Source organism: Salmo salar, chromosome ssa01 (genome assembly GCF_905237065.1).
Source record: "Salmo salar chromosome ssa01, Ssal_v3.1, whole genome shotgun sequence".
Taxonomy (NCBI): domain Eukaryota; kingdom Metazoa; phylum Chordata; class Actinopteri; order Salmoniformes; family Salmonidae; genus Salmo; species Salmo salar.
Genome location: NC_059442.1, coordinates 16,158,898 through 16,173,682, shown reverse-complemented (window position 1 = coordinate 16,173,682; position 14,785 = coordinate 16,158,898). Strand labels below are relative to the sequence as shown.

The following is a 14,785-nucleotide window of genomic DNA, read 5'->3' as shown; positions in this document are numbered from 1 at the left end:
CCCTCCTACCATTTCATTTGCTCTTCAGACTGTCCATCAACTCCTGGCTGAAGCCTACGTCACAGCCACTGACAACGCATACAGTGCCTTCGGAAAGTATTCAGACCCCTTGACTTTTTTCACATTTTGTGACGTTATAGCCTTATTCTAAAATTGATTATATGAAAAAAAAATCCTCAGTAATCGACACACAATACCCCATAATGACAAAGTGAAAACTGTTTTTTTTTTGTGTAGCAAATTTATTACAAATAATAAACAGAAATACCTTATTTACATCAGTGCCTCTTTGCTTGACATCATGGGAAAATCCAAAGAAATCAGCCAAGAACTCAGAAACAAATTGTAGACCTCCGCAAGTCTGGTTCATCCTTGGGAGCAATTTCCAAATGCCTGAAGGTACCACGTTCATCTGTACAAACAATAGTACGAAAGTATAAACACCATGGGACCACGCAGCCGTCATACCTCTCAGGAAGGAGACGTGTTCTGTCTCCTAGAGATGACTGGCATCACGAGGCAGGAAAATTATGTGGATATATTGAACCAACATCTCAAGACATCAGTCAGGACAATTAAAGCTTGGTCGCAAATGGGTCTTCCAAATGGACAATGACCCCAAGCATACTTCCAAAGTTGTGGCAAAATGGCTTAAGGACAACAAAGTCAAGGTATTGAAAGTGGCCATCACAAAGCCCTGACCTCAATCCCATAGAAAATTTGTGGGCAGAACTGAAAAAGCGTGTGCGAGCAAGGAGGCCTACAAACCTGACTCACTTACACCAGCTCTGTCAGGAGGAATGGGCCAAAATTCACCCAACTTATTGTGGGAAGCTTGTGGAAGGCTACCCAAAACATTTGACCCAAGTTAAACAATTTAAAGGCAATGCTACCAAATACTAATTGAGTGTATGTAAACTTCTGACCCACTGGGAATGTGATGAAAGAAATAAAAGCTGAAATAAATCATTCTCTTTACTATTATTCTGACATTTCACATTCTTAAAATAAAGTGGTGATCCTAACTGAGCTAAGATAAAGAATTTTTACTAGGATTTAATGTCAGGAATTGTGAAAAACTGAGTTAAGTGTATTTGGCTAAGGTATATGTAAACTTCCGACTTTATCTGTATCTACTGCAGCCCTCATCCTCCACATACAACACCCGTTCTGCCAGTCACATTCTGTTAAAGCACAAACATCCCTGGGTCGCTCCTCTTTTTAGTTCGCTGCAGCTAGTGACTGGAACGAGCTGCAGCAAACACTCAAACTGGACAGTTTTATCTCAATCTCTTAATTCAAAGAATCAGACATGGACACTCTTAATGACCGTTGTGGCTACTTGCGTGATGTCTTGATCATTATACCTTCTGATACCTTCTGCCCTTGTGACATGTTTTGTGCTGCTACCATGTTGTGTTGCTACCATGTTGTTGTCATGTTGTGTTGCTACCATGCTGCATTGTCATGTGTTGCTGCCTTGCTATGTTGTTGTCTTAGGTCTGTCTCTCTTTTATGTAGTGTTTTACCAGCAATTTTTACCAGAACGGTGAGATTTGAACCTTTCATGGAGTAAGCAGCATTACTAGTTGTTTATGGCTCTCTCATGATAAATAACCTTAATTGGTTTTTGGGATTACGTGGATTACATTTTAGATTATATTTAGTTACATTTAAGAGTTATCCGGGTTTCCATTCAACCTTTTTATGCTTGTAAAGTAGCAGTACATGTTGGATAAAAAATGTCTCGACAGGCCAGATGGAAACAGCAAATTTGTCAGTAAACTTTCCAAATGTCTACAAAACTAAATACGCTAGACAAGGTGGCATGTTTTTGTGTCTGATAATTAATCATGCGAGAAATGGCAGTGGAAATGCCATTATGCGCAAATATAGATATAATAACCATCATATTGAAGTAAGCTTGGAGTCATGACTTGTTTTGTGGTTCTCACACTACGACTTGGGAAACCATCCAATTTATTAGGCTACAGATGAAATAAATGATGATGAACTTCACAGGGTGGTGAAAGTGCAATTTTTGTGGGGGACAAAACCATCAGTAGAGTTGAAAATGCGATAGAAACCCATTTTAAATAGTATATTTTATTCTGTACATGGGAATTTAACCGCAAAAGTTATTTTTATGTGCACTACTTAATCATGCACTGCTTTTTATCCGCAACAAGTCAATTTGATGGACACACATCTCTGGTGGGAAAATGTGCATATTGTTTTGATGCAGATGTAAGAATATTTGCATGAAAATCTGTTGCCAATTGGGATGGAAACCGAGCTATGGTTTTGAAAAGGTTGTGGTAATATTTAATTCAGTACAGAAATGTGTAGGCGGCATAACTTACCCTGTCCAGCAGCTCAAATTACCTCATACCCGTGGTAAATTATGCCAAAACAAGCTATGTTTTCAAAACTTTAATTTTTACATTCATTCTAATTTATTTCCAGGGATACACAACATCCTGAAATATATGTGGATATCTTCGTTAGAAAGAATGCTATATTTCCCTTGACTGAGTGATGCTGAATGTAAACAATGGCTCAACTTACCCCACTCTCCCCTAACTATCCTGTAATGGCTAATGGAGCATTATATTAGCCTGTTACAATCTGTTAGCTAGGAGCTACTGTATATTGGCATATTAAAACAGCAATTCAGGGCTATACAGGGCTACCATTTTGGTCGCATATGCTCCTAAATATTTTACTGTGCTACCTGGAATTTTTATTTGGGCGGACAGTGCCCCTAGGGGAAAAAAACAGTATTTTGTAATTGCTGGCAATGCTCATCATTAATACCTCAAATATTTTTCCTTGCGCTCCTAAAAGTCTTTATGTGCTCCTACTAGAGGTCGACCGATTATGATTTTTCAACACCGATACCGATTATTGGAGGACCCAAAAAAAACGATACCGATTAATCAGACGATTTTTGTATATATTTGTAATAATGACAATTACAACAATACTGAATGAACAATGAATACTTTTATTTTAACTTAATACATAAATTAAATCAATTTAGTCTCAAATAAATAATGAAACAATGCAAACATTGAATAATGCAAAAACACAGTGTTGGAGAACAAAGTAAAAGTGCAATATGTGCCATGTAAAAAAACGAATGTTTAAGTTCCTTGCTCAGAACATGGGAACATATGAAAGCTGGTGGTTCCTTTTAACATGGGTCTTCAATATTCCAAGTTAAGAAGTTTTAGGTTGTAGTTATTATAGGACTATTTCTCTATATACCATTTGTATTTCATAGACTTTTGACTATTGGATGTTCTTATAGGCACTATAGTATTGCCAGCCTGATCTCGGGAGTTGATTGGCTTGAAGTCATAAACAGCGCTGTGCTTCAAGCATTGCGAAAAGCTGCTGGCAAACGGAGGAAAGTGCAGTTGGAATGAATGCTTACGAGCCTGCTGCTGCCTACCACCGCTCAGTCAGACTGCTCTATCAAATATAAAATCATAGACTTAAATATAATATAATAAACACACAGAAATACGAGCCTGAGGTCATTAATATGGTCAAATCCGGAAACTATCGAAAACAAAACATTTATTCTTTCAGTTAAATACGGAACCGTTAGAACGGGTGACAACCCTAAGTGCACAACCTTCAATGTTATGTCATAATTATGTAAAATTCTGTAAAATTAATTACGGTCTTTGTTAGGAAGAAATGGTGTTCACACAGTTCACAACGAGCCAGGCGACCCAAACTGCTGCATATACCCTGACACTGCTTACACTGAACGCAAGAGAAGTAACACAATTTCAGGCACCACATTGATTATATGCAACGCAGGACAAGCTAGTTAAACTAGTAATATCATCAACTATGTGTAGTTAACTAGTGATTATGTTAAGATTGATTGTTTTTTATAAGATAAGTTAAATGCTAGCTAGCAGCTTACCATGGCTCCTTGCTGCACTCGCGTAACAAGTGGTCAGCCTGCCACGCAGTCGCCTCGTGGATTGCAATATAATCGGCCATAATTGGCGTCCAAAAATGCAGATTACCGATTGTTATGAAAACTTGAAATCGGCCCTAATTAATCGGTCGACCTCTAGCTCCTACATTTTTCAACTTAGGAGCACGTGTACTCCTTGTAAAACATTTCAGTGTAGAGCCTTTATATAGCCTAGTCTCCTATGATTCTTAATTTATATGTTACGCCTTGACCCAATGAAGAAATATTTCTCTGTACACAGGCTATATTCAGGCTATATTTCTCTGTATTCAGGCTATATTTCTCTGTATTCAGGCTGTATTCAGGCTATATTTCTCTGTATTCAGGCTGTATTCAGGCTACATTTCTCTGTATTCAGGCTGTATTCAGGCTATATTTCTCTGTATTCAGGCTATATTTTGCTGTATTCAGGCTATATTTCTTTGTACACAGGCTGTATTCAGGATATATTTCTCTGTATTCAGGCTGTATTCAGGATATATATTTCTCTGTATTCAGGCTATATTTCTCTGTATTCAGGCTGTATTCAGGCTATATTTCTTTGTAGTCAGGCTGTATTCAGGATACATTTCTCTGTACACAGGCTGTATTCAGGATACATTTATCTGTACACAGGCTGTATTCAGGATACATTTCTCTGTACATAGGCTGTATTCAGGATACATTTTATTCTAAGCTGTTTGACCCTTGTCCCTCTGCTGTTCCAAAAATAAGACCTTGTTGTGAGCAACACATCCCATGGAAACGTATCCTCAGCAGTTTCACCTCCACAGACAGGCTATAACGAGCTTACTGGTTACATTTAGAGATCTTGGAACTTAATCTCTCCCGCCAGCAGTGCACACATAACAGAGGTATGAGGTTGATGTCGGGAGATAGTCTTAAAGGGATACTTAAGAATGTTGGCAATGAGGCCCTTTATCTACTTCCCCAGAGTCAGATGAACTTGTGGATGCCATTTCTAGGTCTCTGTGTGCAGTTTGAAGGAAATTGCTAGTAGAGAACGATGGATAATCGGCCCGAGCTGATATATCGGGTTGATATTGGCTTTTTGTAGTCTATCGGCCATCTGCCTTTCTTTACCATTAGTCCCTCTAAATAGCAAAACTGCTGATGTGTCGCGCTGCATGAGTCAAATGGTGGTGGTTTTCGGATCCATACCCCTAACTTTCTTTTAAGGTATCTGTGATCAACAGATATCTGTATTCCCAGTCATGTGAAATCCATAGATTAGGGCCTTATATTAACTGTAACTCAGTAAAATCTTTGAAATTGTTGCATGTTGCGTTTATATTTTTGTTTAGTATACTTCAAACTTCCTTCATACTGGACACAGAGACATAAAAATGGTATCCACAAGTTTATCTGACTCTGGGAAAGTACTGTCGATAACGGGCCTGATTTCCAAAATCCAAAAGTATCCCTTTAACCTTGTCCTTCTTGTGGCATTTGGACCTAGACCTACACTACCAGTCAAAAGTTTAGACACACCTACTCATTCCAGGGTTTTTCTTTTCTTTTACTATTTTCTACATTGTAGAATAAAAGTGAAAACATCAAAACTATGAAATAACACACATGGAATCATGTAGTAACCAAAAAAGTGTTAAACAACTGAAAATATATTTAACACTTTTTTGCTTACTTTTTTTATTGTAAATGTGCATGAGAAAGTAATATGTATTGATGAATTGGTATTTGACCATTGCATTATTGAAACATCACTTTTTGTAAGCCAAGAAAAGATGCATTCAGTGACAATGAATGCTCATTATACTTTCTCGTTGATTCCTACGTTAATTTGTTTTGTTTTTTACATGAATGCATAGCCTAAACAGTTAAATATACCTACATTCACATCTAAAGCCTGTACCCATACAACTCTATTGTTGGAACAGTAGAGCATGTCACGTATGGTAATGGTGGCGTGTGTCTATTGTGTTGGAGAGGGGTTTGGGCGTTGCTCTGCCTGTTCATCAATTATTCATGGCAGTCAGGGACAGGGAGGGATGTGGAGCCTAGGCAACGCTTGTTGATACTCAGTCAGTTTGGCTGAGGGATAGTAATTGAAGAACAACCATTGCCATTCAGTGCAGTCAAACTGACATTTTCCATAAAGGTAAGCCACTTAGTTCTTTGTTAATTATTGGACTTTGCTCATTGCTATGTTTGAGGCCTGTGTACTACTAAGACTATTTAGTATACTTGTCTTAGGCTACCTCTTGGTGTTTCTTTGTTGGTCTTTTGTTGGTTTCTGTTTTGCAATGGTAGTGGATGAGGTGAAGTGGTGAGCTCCTCACTCAATACTACGTGCAGAGAATCCTTGAGGTTCATTGATTGTTGCCTGGTGTCACTCTGTCTAATCTTTGGCGCTGCTTATAGCAGCTGTGCTGCCTCTGAGACACATGAGGGTGTGTCAGCTCAGCAGGTTCCTGTTGCCTCAATAACTGAACTGTAAACAAAGGCTCTACTCAGTTGTGTGTATGACAGAATGATCTGATCGGAGAGAAAATTTATTATAGACCTTTTTTTTAACAAAGCCTGTTAACCTAGCCATACTTTCTTTAGAGTTATGTATGGGCAGATAATTGAGGTTGAATAGAGACGTGTTGACTGATTCAATTTCTTCATCTGCTCTTTCGTGGCAGACCAATTTAGCCAGTCACTGGTTCTCAAAACATGCATATTTTTTATAATCGTATTACAGACAGAATTTAAATTTTTGCTGTACATTTAAAAAACAAATGTTTTATGATATTGAAAAACAAATTAGGCCTATCCGAGGATCAAATAGCTTATTACGGACATTCATATTATTAAGAGTGGGTAGGCTAAATAGTCCTAATTAGAGGTTGACCGATTATGATTTTTCAACGCCGATACCGATTATTGGAGGACCAAAAAAGCCGATACCGACTAATCGGACGCTTTTTAATTTTTTTTGTTGTAATAATGACAATTACAACAATACTGAATGAACACTTATTTTAACTTAATATAATACATCAATAAAATCAATTTAGCCTCAAATAAATAATGAAACATGTTCAATTTGGTTTAAATAATGCAAAACAAAGTGTTGCAGAAGAAAGTAAAAGTGCAATATGTGCCATGTAAGAAAGCTAACGTTTAAGTTCCTTGCTCAGAACATGAGAACATATGAAAGCTGGTGGTTCCTTTTAACATGAGTCTTCAATATTCCCAGGTAAGAAGTTTTAGGTTGTAGTATTATAGGAATTATAGGACTATTTCTCTCTATATGATTTGTATTTCATATACCTTTGACTATTGGATGTTCTTATAGGCACTTTAGTATTGCCAGTGTAACAGTATAGCTTCCGTCCCTCTCCTCGCTCCTACCTGGCCTCGAACCAGGAACACATCGACAACAGCCACCCTCGAAGCAGCGTTACCCATGCAGAGCAAGTGACGTTTGAAACGCGATTAGCGCGCACCCCGCTAACTAGCTAGCCATTTCACATGGGTTACACCAGCCTAATCTCGGGAGTTGATAGGCTTGAAGTCATAAACAGCGCAATGCTTGAAGCATTGCGAAGAGCTGCTGGCAAAATGAAAGTGCTGTTTGAATGAATGCTTACGAGCCTGCTGGTGCCTACCATCGCTCAGTCAGACTGCGCTATCAAATCATAGACTTAATTATAACATAATAACACACAGAAATACGAGCCTTAGGTCATTAATATGGTTGAATCCGGAAACTATCACGTTTATTCTTTCAGTGAAATACGGAACCGTTCCGTATTTTATCTAACGAGTGGCATCCCTAAATCTAAATATTCCTGTTACATTGCACAACCTTCAATGTTATGTCATAATTACTTAACATTCTGGCAAATTAGTTCGCATCAAGCCAGGCGGCCCAAACTGTTGCATATACCCTGACTCTGCGTGCAATGAACGCAAGAGAAGTGACACAATTTCACCTGGTTAATATTGCCTGCTAACCTGGATTTCTTTTAGCTAAATATGCAGGTTAAAAAATATATACTTCTGTGTATTGATTTTAAGAAAGGCATTGATGTTTTTGGTTAGGTACATTCGTGCAACGATTGTGCTTTTTCCGCAAATGCGCTTTTGTTAAATCATCCCCCGTTTGGCGAAGTCGGCTGTCTTTGTTAGGAAGAAATAGTCTTCACAGATCGCAACGAGCCAGGCGGCCCAAACTGCTGCATATACCCTGACTCTGTTTGCAAGAGAAGTGACACATTTTCCCTAGTTAAAATAAATTCATGTTAGCAGGCAATATTAACTAAATATGCAGGTTTAAAAATATATACTTGTGTATTGATTTTAAGAAAGGCATTGATGTTTATGGTTAGGTACACGTTGGAGCAACGTGTACCTAAGCGATTATATGCAACGCAGGACAGGCTAGATAAACTAGTAATATCATCAACCATGTGTACTTAACTAGTGATTGCTAGTTTTTTATAACATAAGTTTAATGCTAGCTAGCAACTTACCTTGGCTTCTTACTGCATTCGCGTAACAGGCAGGCTCCTCGTGGAGTGCAATGTAAAGCAGGTGGTTAGAGCGTTGGACTAGTTAACCGTAAGGTTGCAAGATTGAATCCCCGAGCTGACAAGGTAAAAATCTGTCGTTCTGCCCCTGAACAAGGCAGTTAACCCACCGTTCCTAGGTCGTCATTGAAATTAAGAATGTGTTCTTAACTGACTTGCCTAGTTAAATAAAGGTGTACATTTTTTTTTTTTTAAATCGGCCAAATCGGCGTCCAAAAATACCGATTTCCGATTGTTATGAAAACTTGAAATCGGCCCTAATTAATCGGCCATTCCGATGAATCGGTCGACCTCTAGTCCTAATTAATTATATAAGTCTTAAATTAATATTTTTTTGTTTAGGCATAGATTGTCAGGCTGCATTGCCAAATGAAGACCTTTTCGTCTCTTTTTTTGTCTTGGGTTGAAATTCACAATATTGCTTAAAATTATGCTAATTTGGGAATATTGTGATTTCCCAGTTAAGTTATTTTAAAATCTGGCAATGCAGTAGCATTTACGAAATGTTAAACTATAATTATTTGAATGACAATATTATAATTTACCAATGTTTTCGAATAGTAATTTTGTAAATTGCAACGTTGTTCACCGGAAGCATTTGAGAGAAAAAAAAATCTGAATTTCACCGCTACTGTAAAATGCTGTTTTTGGATATAAATATGAACTTGATGGAACAAAAAATGCATGTATTGTATAACATAATGTCCTAGGAGTGTCATCTGAGGAAGATTGTCAAAGGTTAGTGCATAATTTTAGCTGGTTTTAGCTTTTGGTGACGCCTGTCTTTGAATTGACAAAACATTACACACAGCTATTTTCAATGTACTCTCCTAACATAACCTAACTTTATGCTTTCGCCGTAAAGCCTCTTTGAAATCGGACAATGTGGTTGGATTTAGGAGATGTTTATCTTTCAAATTGTGAGAAATAGTTGATTGTTTGAGAAATTGAAATTATTAGATTCTTGCAGTTTTGAATTTCCCGCCATGGTCTCTTGACAATGAATCCCAATACCGGGCAGGGAACCCCAAGAGGTTAATCGAGCATACACTCTTAGAAAAAAAGGTTCCAAAAGGAGAACCCTTTGAAGAAGCCTTTTTGGTTCAAGGTAGAACACTTTTGGTTCTAGGTAGAACCCTTTTTAGTTCCAGGTAGAACTCTTGAGTTCCATGTAAAGCCCTCTGGAAAGAATTCTACATGGAACCCAAAAGAGTTCTACCTAGAACCAAAAGTGTTCTACCTTGAACCGAAAAGGGTTCTTCAAAGGGTTCTCCTATGGGGACAGCCAAATAACCCTTTTAGGTTCTACATAGCACCTTTTTTTCTAAGAGTGTACCGCATAGTTCTGCAAGTCGTGGCAACACTCAGTTTCCACTTAGCCAAGCCAATCCTTAAAAGTTTTCCCTATCTGATTTGTTGGAGAATTACTTCAACTCAATCATGCTATGTAGGCTAAGGCCTAATGACCGCCTACCGTCCCATTGCCTCACACTTAAGCATTAGGCCATCGCTGAAAGTGAAAGGAAATTGGCATATTAGGCCTAGACCCTGCCCTTGTGTAATAATGAGTTGCTGCCTAGTCTCATGTCCTCCATTGCCTGCTGTTATAATGAGCTGCTGCCTAGTCTCATGTCCTCCATAGCCTAGTGTTATAATGAGTTGATGCCCAGTCTCATGTCCTCCATAGCCTAGTGTTATAATGAGCTGCTGCCCAGTCTCATGTCCTCCATAGCCTAGTGTTATAATGAGTTGATGCCTAGTCTCATGTCCTCCATAGCCTAGTGTTATAATGAGTTGATGCCTAGTCTCATGTCCTCCATAGCCTAGTGTTATAATGAGTTGATGCCCAGTCTCATGTCCTCCATAGCCTAGTGTTATAATGAGTTGATGCCTAGTCTCATGTCCTCCATAGCCTAGTGTTATAATGAGTTGATGCCCAGTCTCATGTCCTCCATAGCCTAGTGTTATAATGAGCTGCTGCCCAGTCTCATGTCCTCCATTACCTGCTGTTATAATGAGCTGCTGCCCAGTCTCATGTCCTCCATGGCCTAGTGTTATAATGAGTTGATGCCCAGTCTCATGTCCTCCATAGCCTAGTGTTATAATGAGTTGATGCCTAGTCTCATGTCCTCCATAGCCTAGTGTTATAATGAGTTGATGCCCAGTCTCATGTCCTCCATAGCCTAGTGTTATAATGAGCTGCTGCCCAGTCTCATGTCCTCCATTACCTGCTGTTATAATGAGCTGCTGCCCAGTCTCATGTCCTCCATGGCCTAGTGTTATAATGAGTTGATGCCCAGTCTCATGTCCTCCATAGCCTAGTGTTATAATGAGTTGATGCCCAGTCTCATGTCCTCCATAGCCTAGTGTTATAATGAGTTGATGCCTAGTCTCATGTCCTCCATAGCCTACTGTCATAATGAGCTGCTGCCCAGTCTCATGTACTTTGCCTTCCTTATTAGGCCCGTGTGAAATGCAAGTGAAAGTCTGCACTTTTCACTGTTTGCTGCCACCAAGTGAGATCTTTGTTTCAACTGATAACATTTCTGAGCTTAAAGCTCAAAGAAATACCATCCTTTAAAACCGAAAGCAGCAAGTGGACAACAGACATCCCCTTTTTTTCATTGCTTGGCTTAGAGCCTATGTATGTATAAGCCGTAACACATTCATAAGCATATTGACTGACATTTAACCAAAACCCTTCTTACATCAGCTGATACCTCAAAGTGCTGTACAGAAACCCAGCCTAAAACCCCAAACAGCAAGCAATGCAGGTGTAGAAGCACGGTGGCTAGGGAAAACTCCCTAGAAAGGCCAGAGCCTAGGAAGAAACCTAGAGGAACCAGGCTGTGAGGGGGGGCCAGTCCTCTTCTGGCTGTGCCGGGTGGAGATTATAACAGAACATGGCCAAGATGTTCAAATGTTCATAGATGACCAGCAGGGTCAAATAATAATAATCACAGTGGATGTCGAGGGTGTAACAGGTCAGCACCTCAGGAGTAAATGTCAGTTGGCTTTTCATAGACGATCATTCAGAGTATCTCTACCGCTCCTGCTGTCTCTTGAGAGTTGAAAACAGCAGGTCTGGGTCAGGTAGCACATCCGGTAAACAGGTCAGGGTTCCATAGCCGCAGGCAGAACAGTTGAAACTGGAGCAGCAGCACGGCCAGGTGGACTGGGACAGCAAGGAGTCATCAGGCCAGGTAGTCCTGAGGCATGGTCCTAGGGCTCAGGTCCTCCTCCTCCGAGAGAGAATTAGAGATCATACTTAAATTCACACAGGACACCGGATAAGACAGGAGAAATACTCCAGATATAACAGACTGACCCTAGCCCCCTGACACATAAACTACTGCAGCATAAATACTGGAGGCTGAGACGGGAGGGGTTGGGAGACATTGTGGCCCCACCCGATGATGCCCCCGGACAGGGCCAAACAGGCAGCATATAATCCCACCCACTTTGCCAAAGCACAGCCCCCACACCACTAGAGGGATATCTTCAACCACCAACTTACCATCCTGAGACAAGGCCGAGTATAGCCCACAAACATCTCCGCCACGGCACAACCCAAGGGGGGGCGCCAACCCGGACAGGACGATCACGTCAGTGACTCAACCCACTCAAGTGATGCACCCCTCCTAGGGACGGCATGGAAGAGCACCAGTAAGCCAGTGACTCAGCCCCTGTAATAGGGTTAGAGGCAGAGAATCCCAGTGGAGAGAGGGGAACCAGCCAGGCAGAGACAGCAAGGGTGGTTCGTTGCTCCAGTGCCTTTCCGTTCACCTTCACACACCTGGGCCAGACTACACTCAATCATAGGACCTACTGAAGAGATGAGTCTTCAATAAAGACTTAAAGGTTGAGACTGAGTCTGCATCTCTCACATGGGTAGGCAGACCATTCCATAAAAATGGAGCTCTATAGGAGAAAGCCCTGCCTCCAGCTTTTTGCTTAGAAATTCTAGGGACAGTCAGGAGGCCTGCGTCTTGTGTCCGTAGCGTACGTGTAGGTATGTACGGCAGGACCAAATCGGAAAGATCGGTAAGAGCAAGCCCATGTAATGCTTTGTAGGTTAGCAGTAAAACCTTGAAATCAGCCCTTGCCTTAACAGAAAGCCAGTGTAGAGAGGCTAGCACTGGAGTAATATGATCACATTTTTGGGTTCTAGTCAAGATTCTAGCAGCCGTGTTTAGCACTAACTGAAGTTTATTTAGTGCTTTATCCGGGTAGCCGGAAAGTAGAGCATTGCAGTAGTCTAACCTAGAAGTGACAAATGCATGGATTAATTTTTCTGCATCATTTTTGGACAGAAAGTTTCTGATTTTTGCAATGTTACGTAGATGGAAAAAAAGCTGTCCTTGAAACTGTCTTGATATGTTCGTCAAAAGAGAAATCAGGGTCCAGAGTAACACTAAGGTCCTTCACAGTTTTATTTGAGACGACTGTACAACCATCAAGATTAATTGTCAGATTCAACAGAAGATCTCTTTGTTTCTTGGGACCTAGAACAAGCATCTCTGTTTTGTCCGAACTCTAAAAGTCGAAGATCTGCAGCCATCGACTTCCTTATGTCTGAAACACAGGCTTCCAGGGAAGGCAATTTTGGGGCTTCACCATGTTTCATCGAAATGTACAGCTGTGTGTCATCTGCATAGCAGTGAAAGTTAACATTATGTTTCCGAATGACATCACCAAGAGGTAAAATATATAGTGAAAACAATAGTGGTCCTAAAACAGAACCTTGAGGAACACCAACATTTACAGTTGATTTGTCAGAGGACAAACCATCCACAGAGACAAACTGATATCTTTCCAACAGATAAGATCTTAACCAGGCCAGAACTTGTCCGTGTAGACCAATTTAGGTTTCCAATCTCTCCAAAAGAATGTGGTGATCGATGGTATCAAAAGCAGCACTAAGGTCTAGGAGCACGAGGACAGATGCAGAGCCTCGGTCTGACACCATTAAAAGGTCATTTACCACCCTCACAAGTGCAGTCTCAGTGCTATGATGGGGTCTAAAACCAGACTGAAGCGTTTCGTATACATTGTTTGTCTTCAGCAAGGCAGTGAGTTGCTGCGCAACAGCTTTCTCTAAAATCTTTTGAAAGGAATGGGAGATTCGATATAGGCCAATAGTTTTTGTATTTTCTGGGTCAAGGTTTGGCTTTTTCAAGAGAAGCTTTATTACTGCCACTTTTAGTGAGTTTGATACACATCCGGTGGATAGAGAGATGTTTATTATGTTCAACATAGGAGGGCCAAGCACAGGAAGCAGCTCTTTCAGTAGTTTAGTTGGAATAGGGTCCAGTATGCAGCTTGAAGCCATTATTATTTTCATCATTGTGTCAAGAGATATAGTACTAAAACACTTGAGTGTCTACCTTGATCCTAGGTCCTGGCAGAGTTGTGCAGACTCAGGACAACTGAGCTTTGGAGGAATACACAGATTTAAAGAGTCCATAATTTGTTTTCTAATGATCATGATCTTTTCCTCAAAGAAGTTCATGAATTTATCACTGCTGAAGTGAAAGCCATCCTCTAGGAGAATGCTGCTTTTTAGTTAGCTTAGCGACAGTATCAAAAATACATTTTGGATTGTTCTTATTTTCCTCAATTAAGTTGGAAAAATAGGATGATCGAGCAGCAGTGAGGGCTCTTCGGTACTGCACGGTACTGTCTTTTCAAGCTAGTCGGAAGACTTCCAGTTTGGTGTGGCGCCATTTCCATTCCAATTTTCTAGAAGCTTGCTTCAGAGATCGGCTATTTTCTGTATACCAGGGAGCTAGTTTCTTATGACAAATGTTTTTTGTTTTTCGGGGTGCGACTGCATCTAGGGTATTGTGCAAGGTTAAATTGAGTTCCTCAGTTAGGTGGTTAACTGATTTTTGTACTCTGACGTTCTTGGGTAGGTGGAGGGAGTCTGGAAGGGCATCTAGGAATCTTTGGGTTGTCCGAGAATTTATAGCACGACTTTTGATGATCCTTGGTTGGGGTCTGAGCAGATTATTTGTTGCGATTGCAAACGTAATAAAATGGTGGTCCGATAGTCCAGGATTATGAGGAAAAACATTAAGATCCACAACATTTATTCCACAGGACAGAGTATGACTGTGGCAGTGAGTAGGTCCGGAGACATGTTGGACAAAACTCACTGAGTCGATGATGGCTCCGAAAGCCTTTTGGAGTGGGTCTGTGGACTTTTCCATTTTAAAGTCACCCAAAATTTGAATATTATCTG

At 40.2% G+C, this 14,785-nt stretch overlaps 1 protein-coding gene across 5 annotated transcripts in view; it reads left to right on the top strand.

Annotated features, from left to right (window-relative positions):
- Positions 1–14,785, top strand: part of LOC106566340 (kinase D-interacting substrate of 220 kDa B) — a 108,454-nt gene that overhangs the window by 2,491 nt on the left and 91,178 nt on the right. Inside the window, exon 1 of one of the 5 annotated variants that reach the window (XM_014134390.2) lies at positions 5,993–6,119. The exons of the other annotated variants lie outside the window; for them this stretch is intronic. The gene's annotated coding sequence lies outside the window, so the exon portion shown is untranslated. Of the gene's footprint in view, positions 1–5,992; positions 6,120–14,785 lie in introns of those variants that run through there. 5 annotated transcript variants of the gene reach the window in all.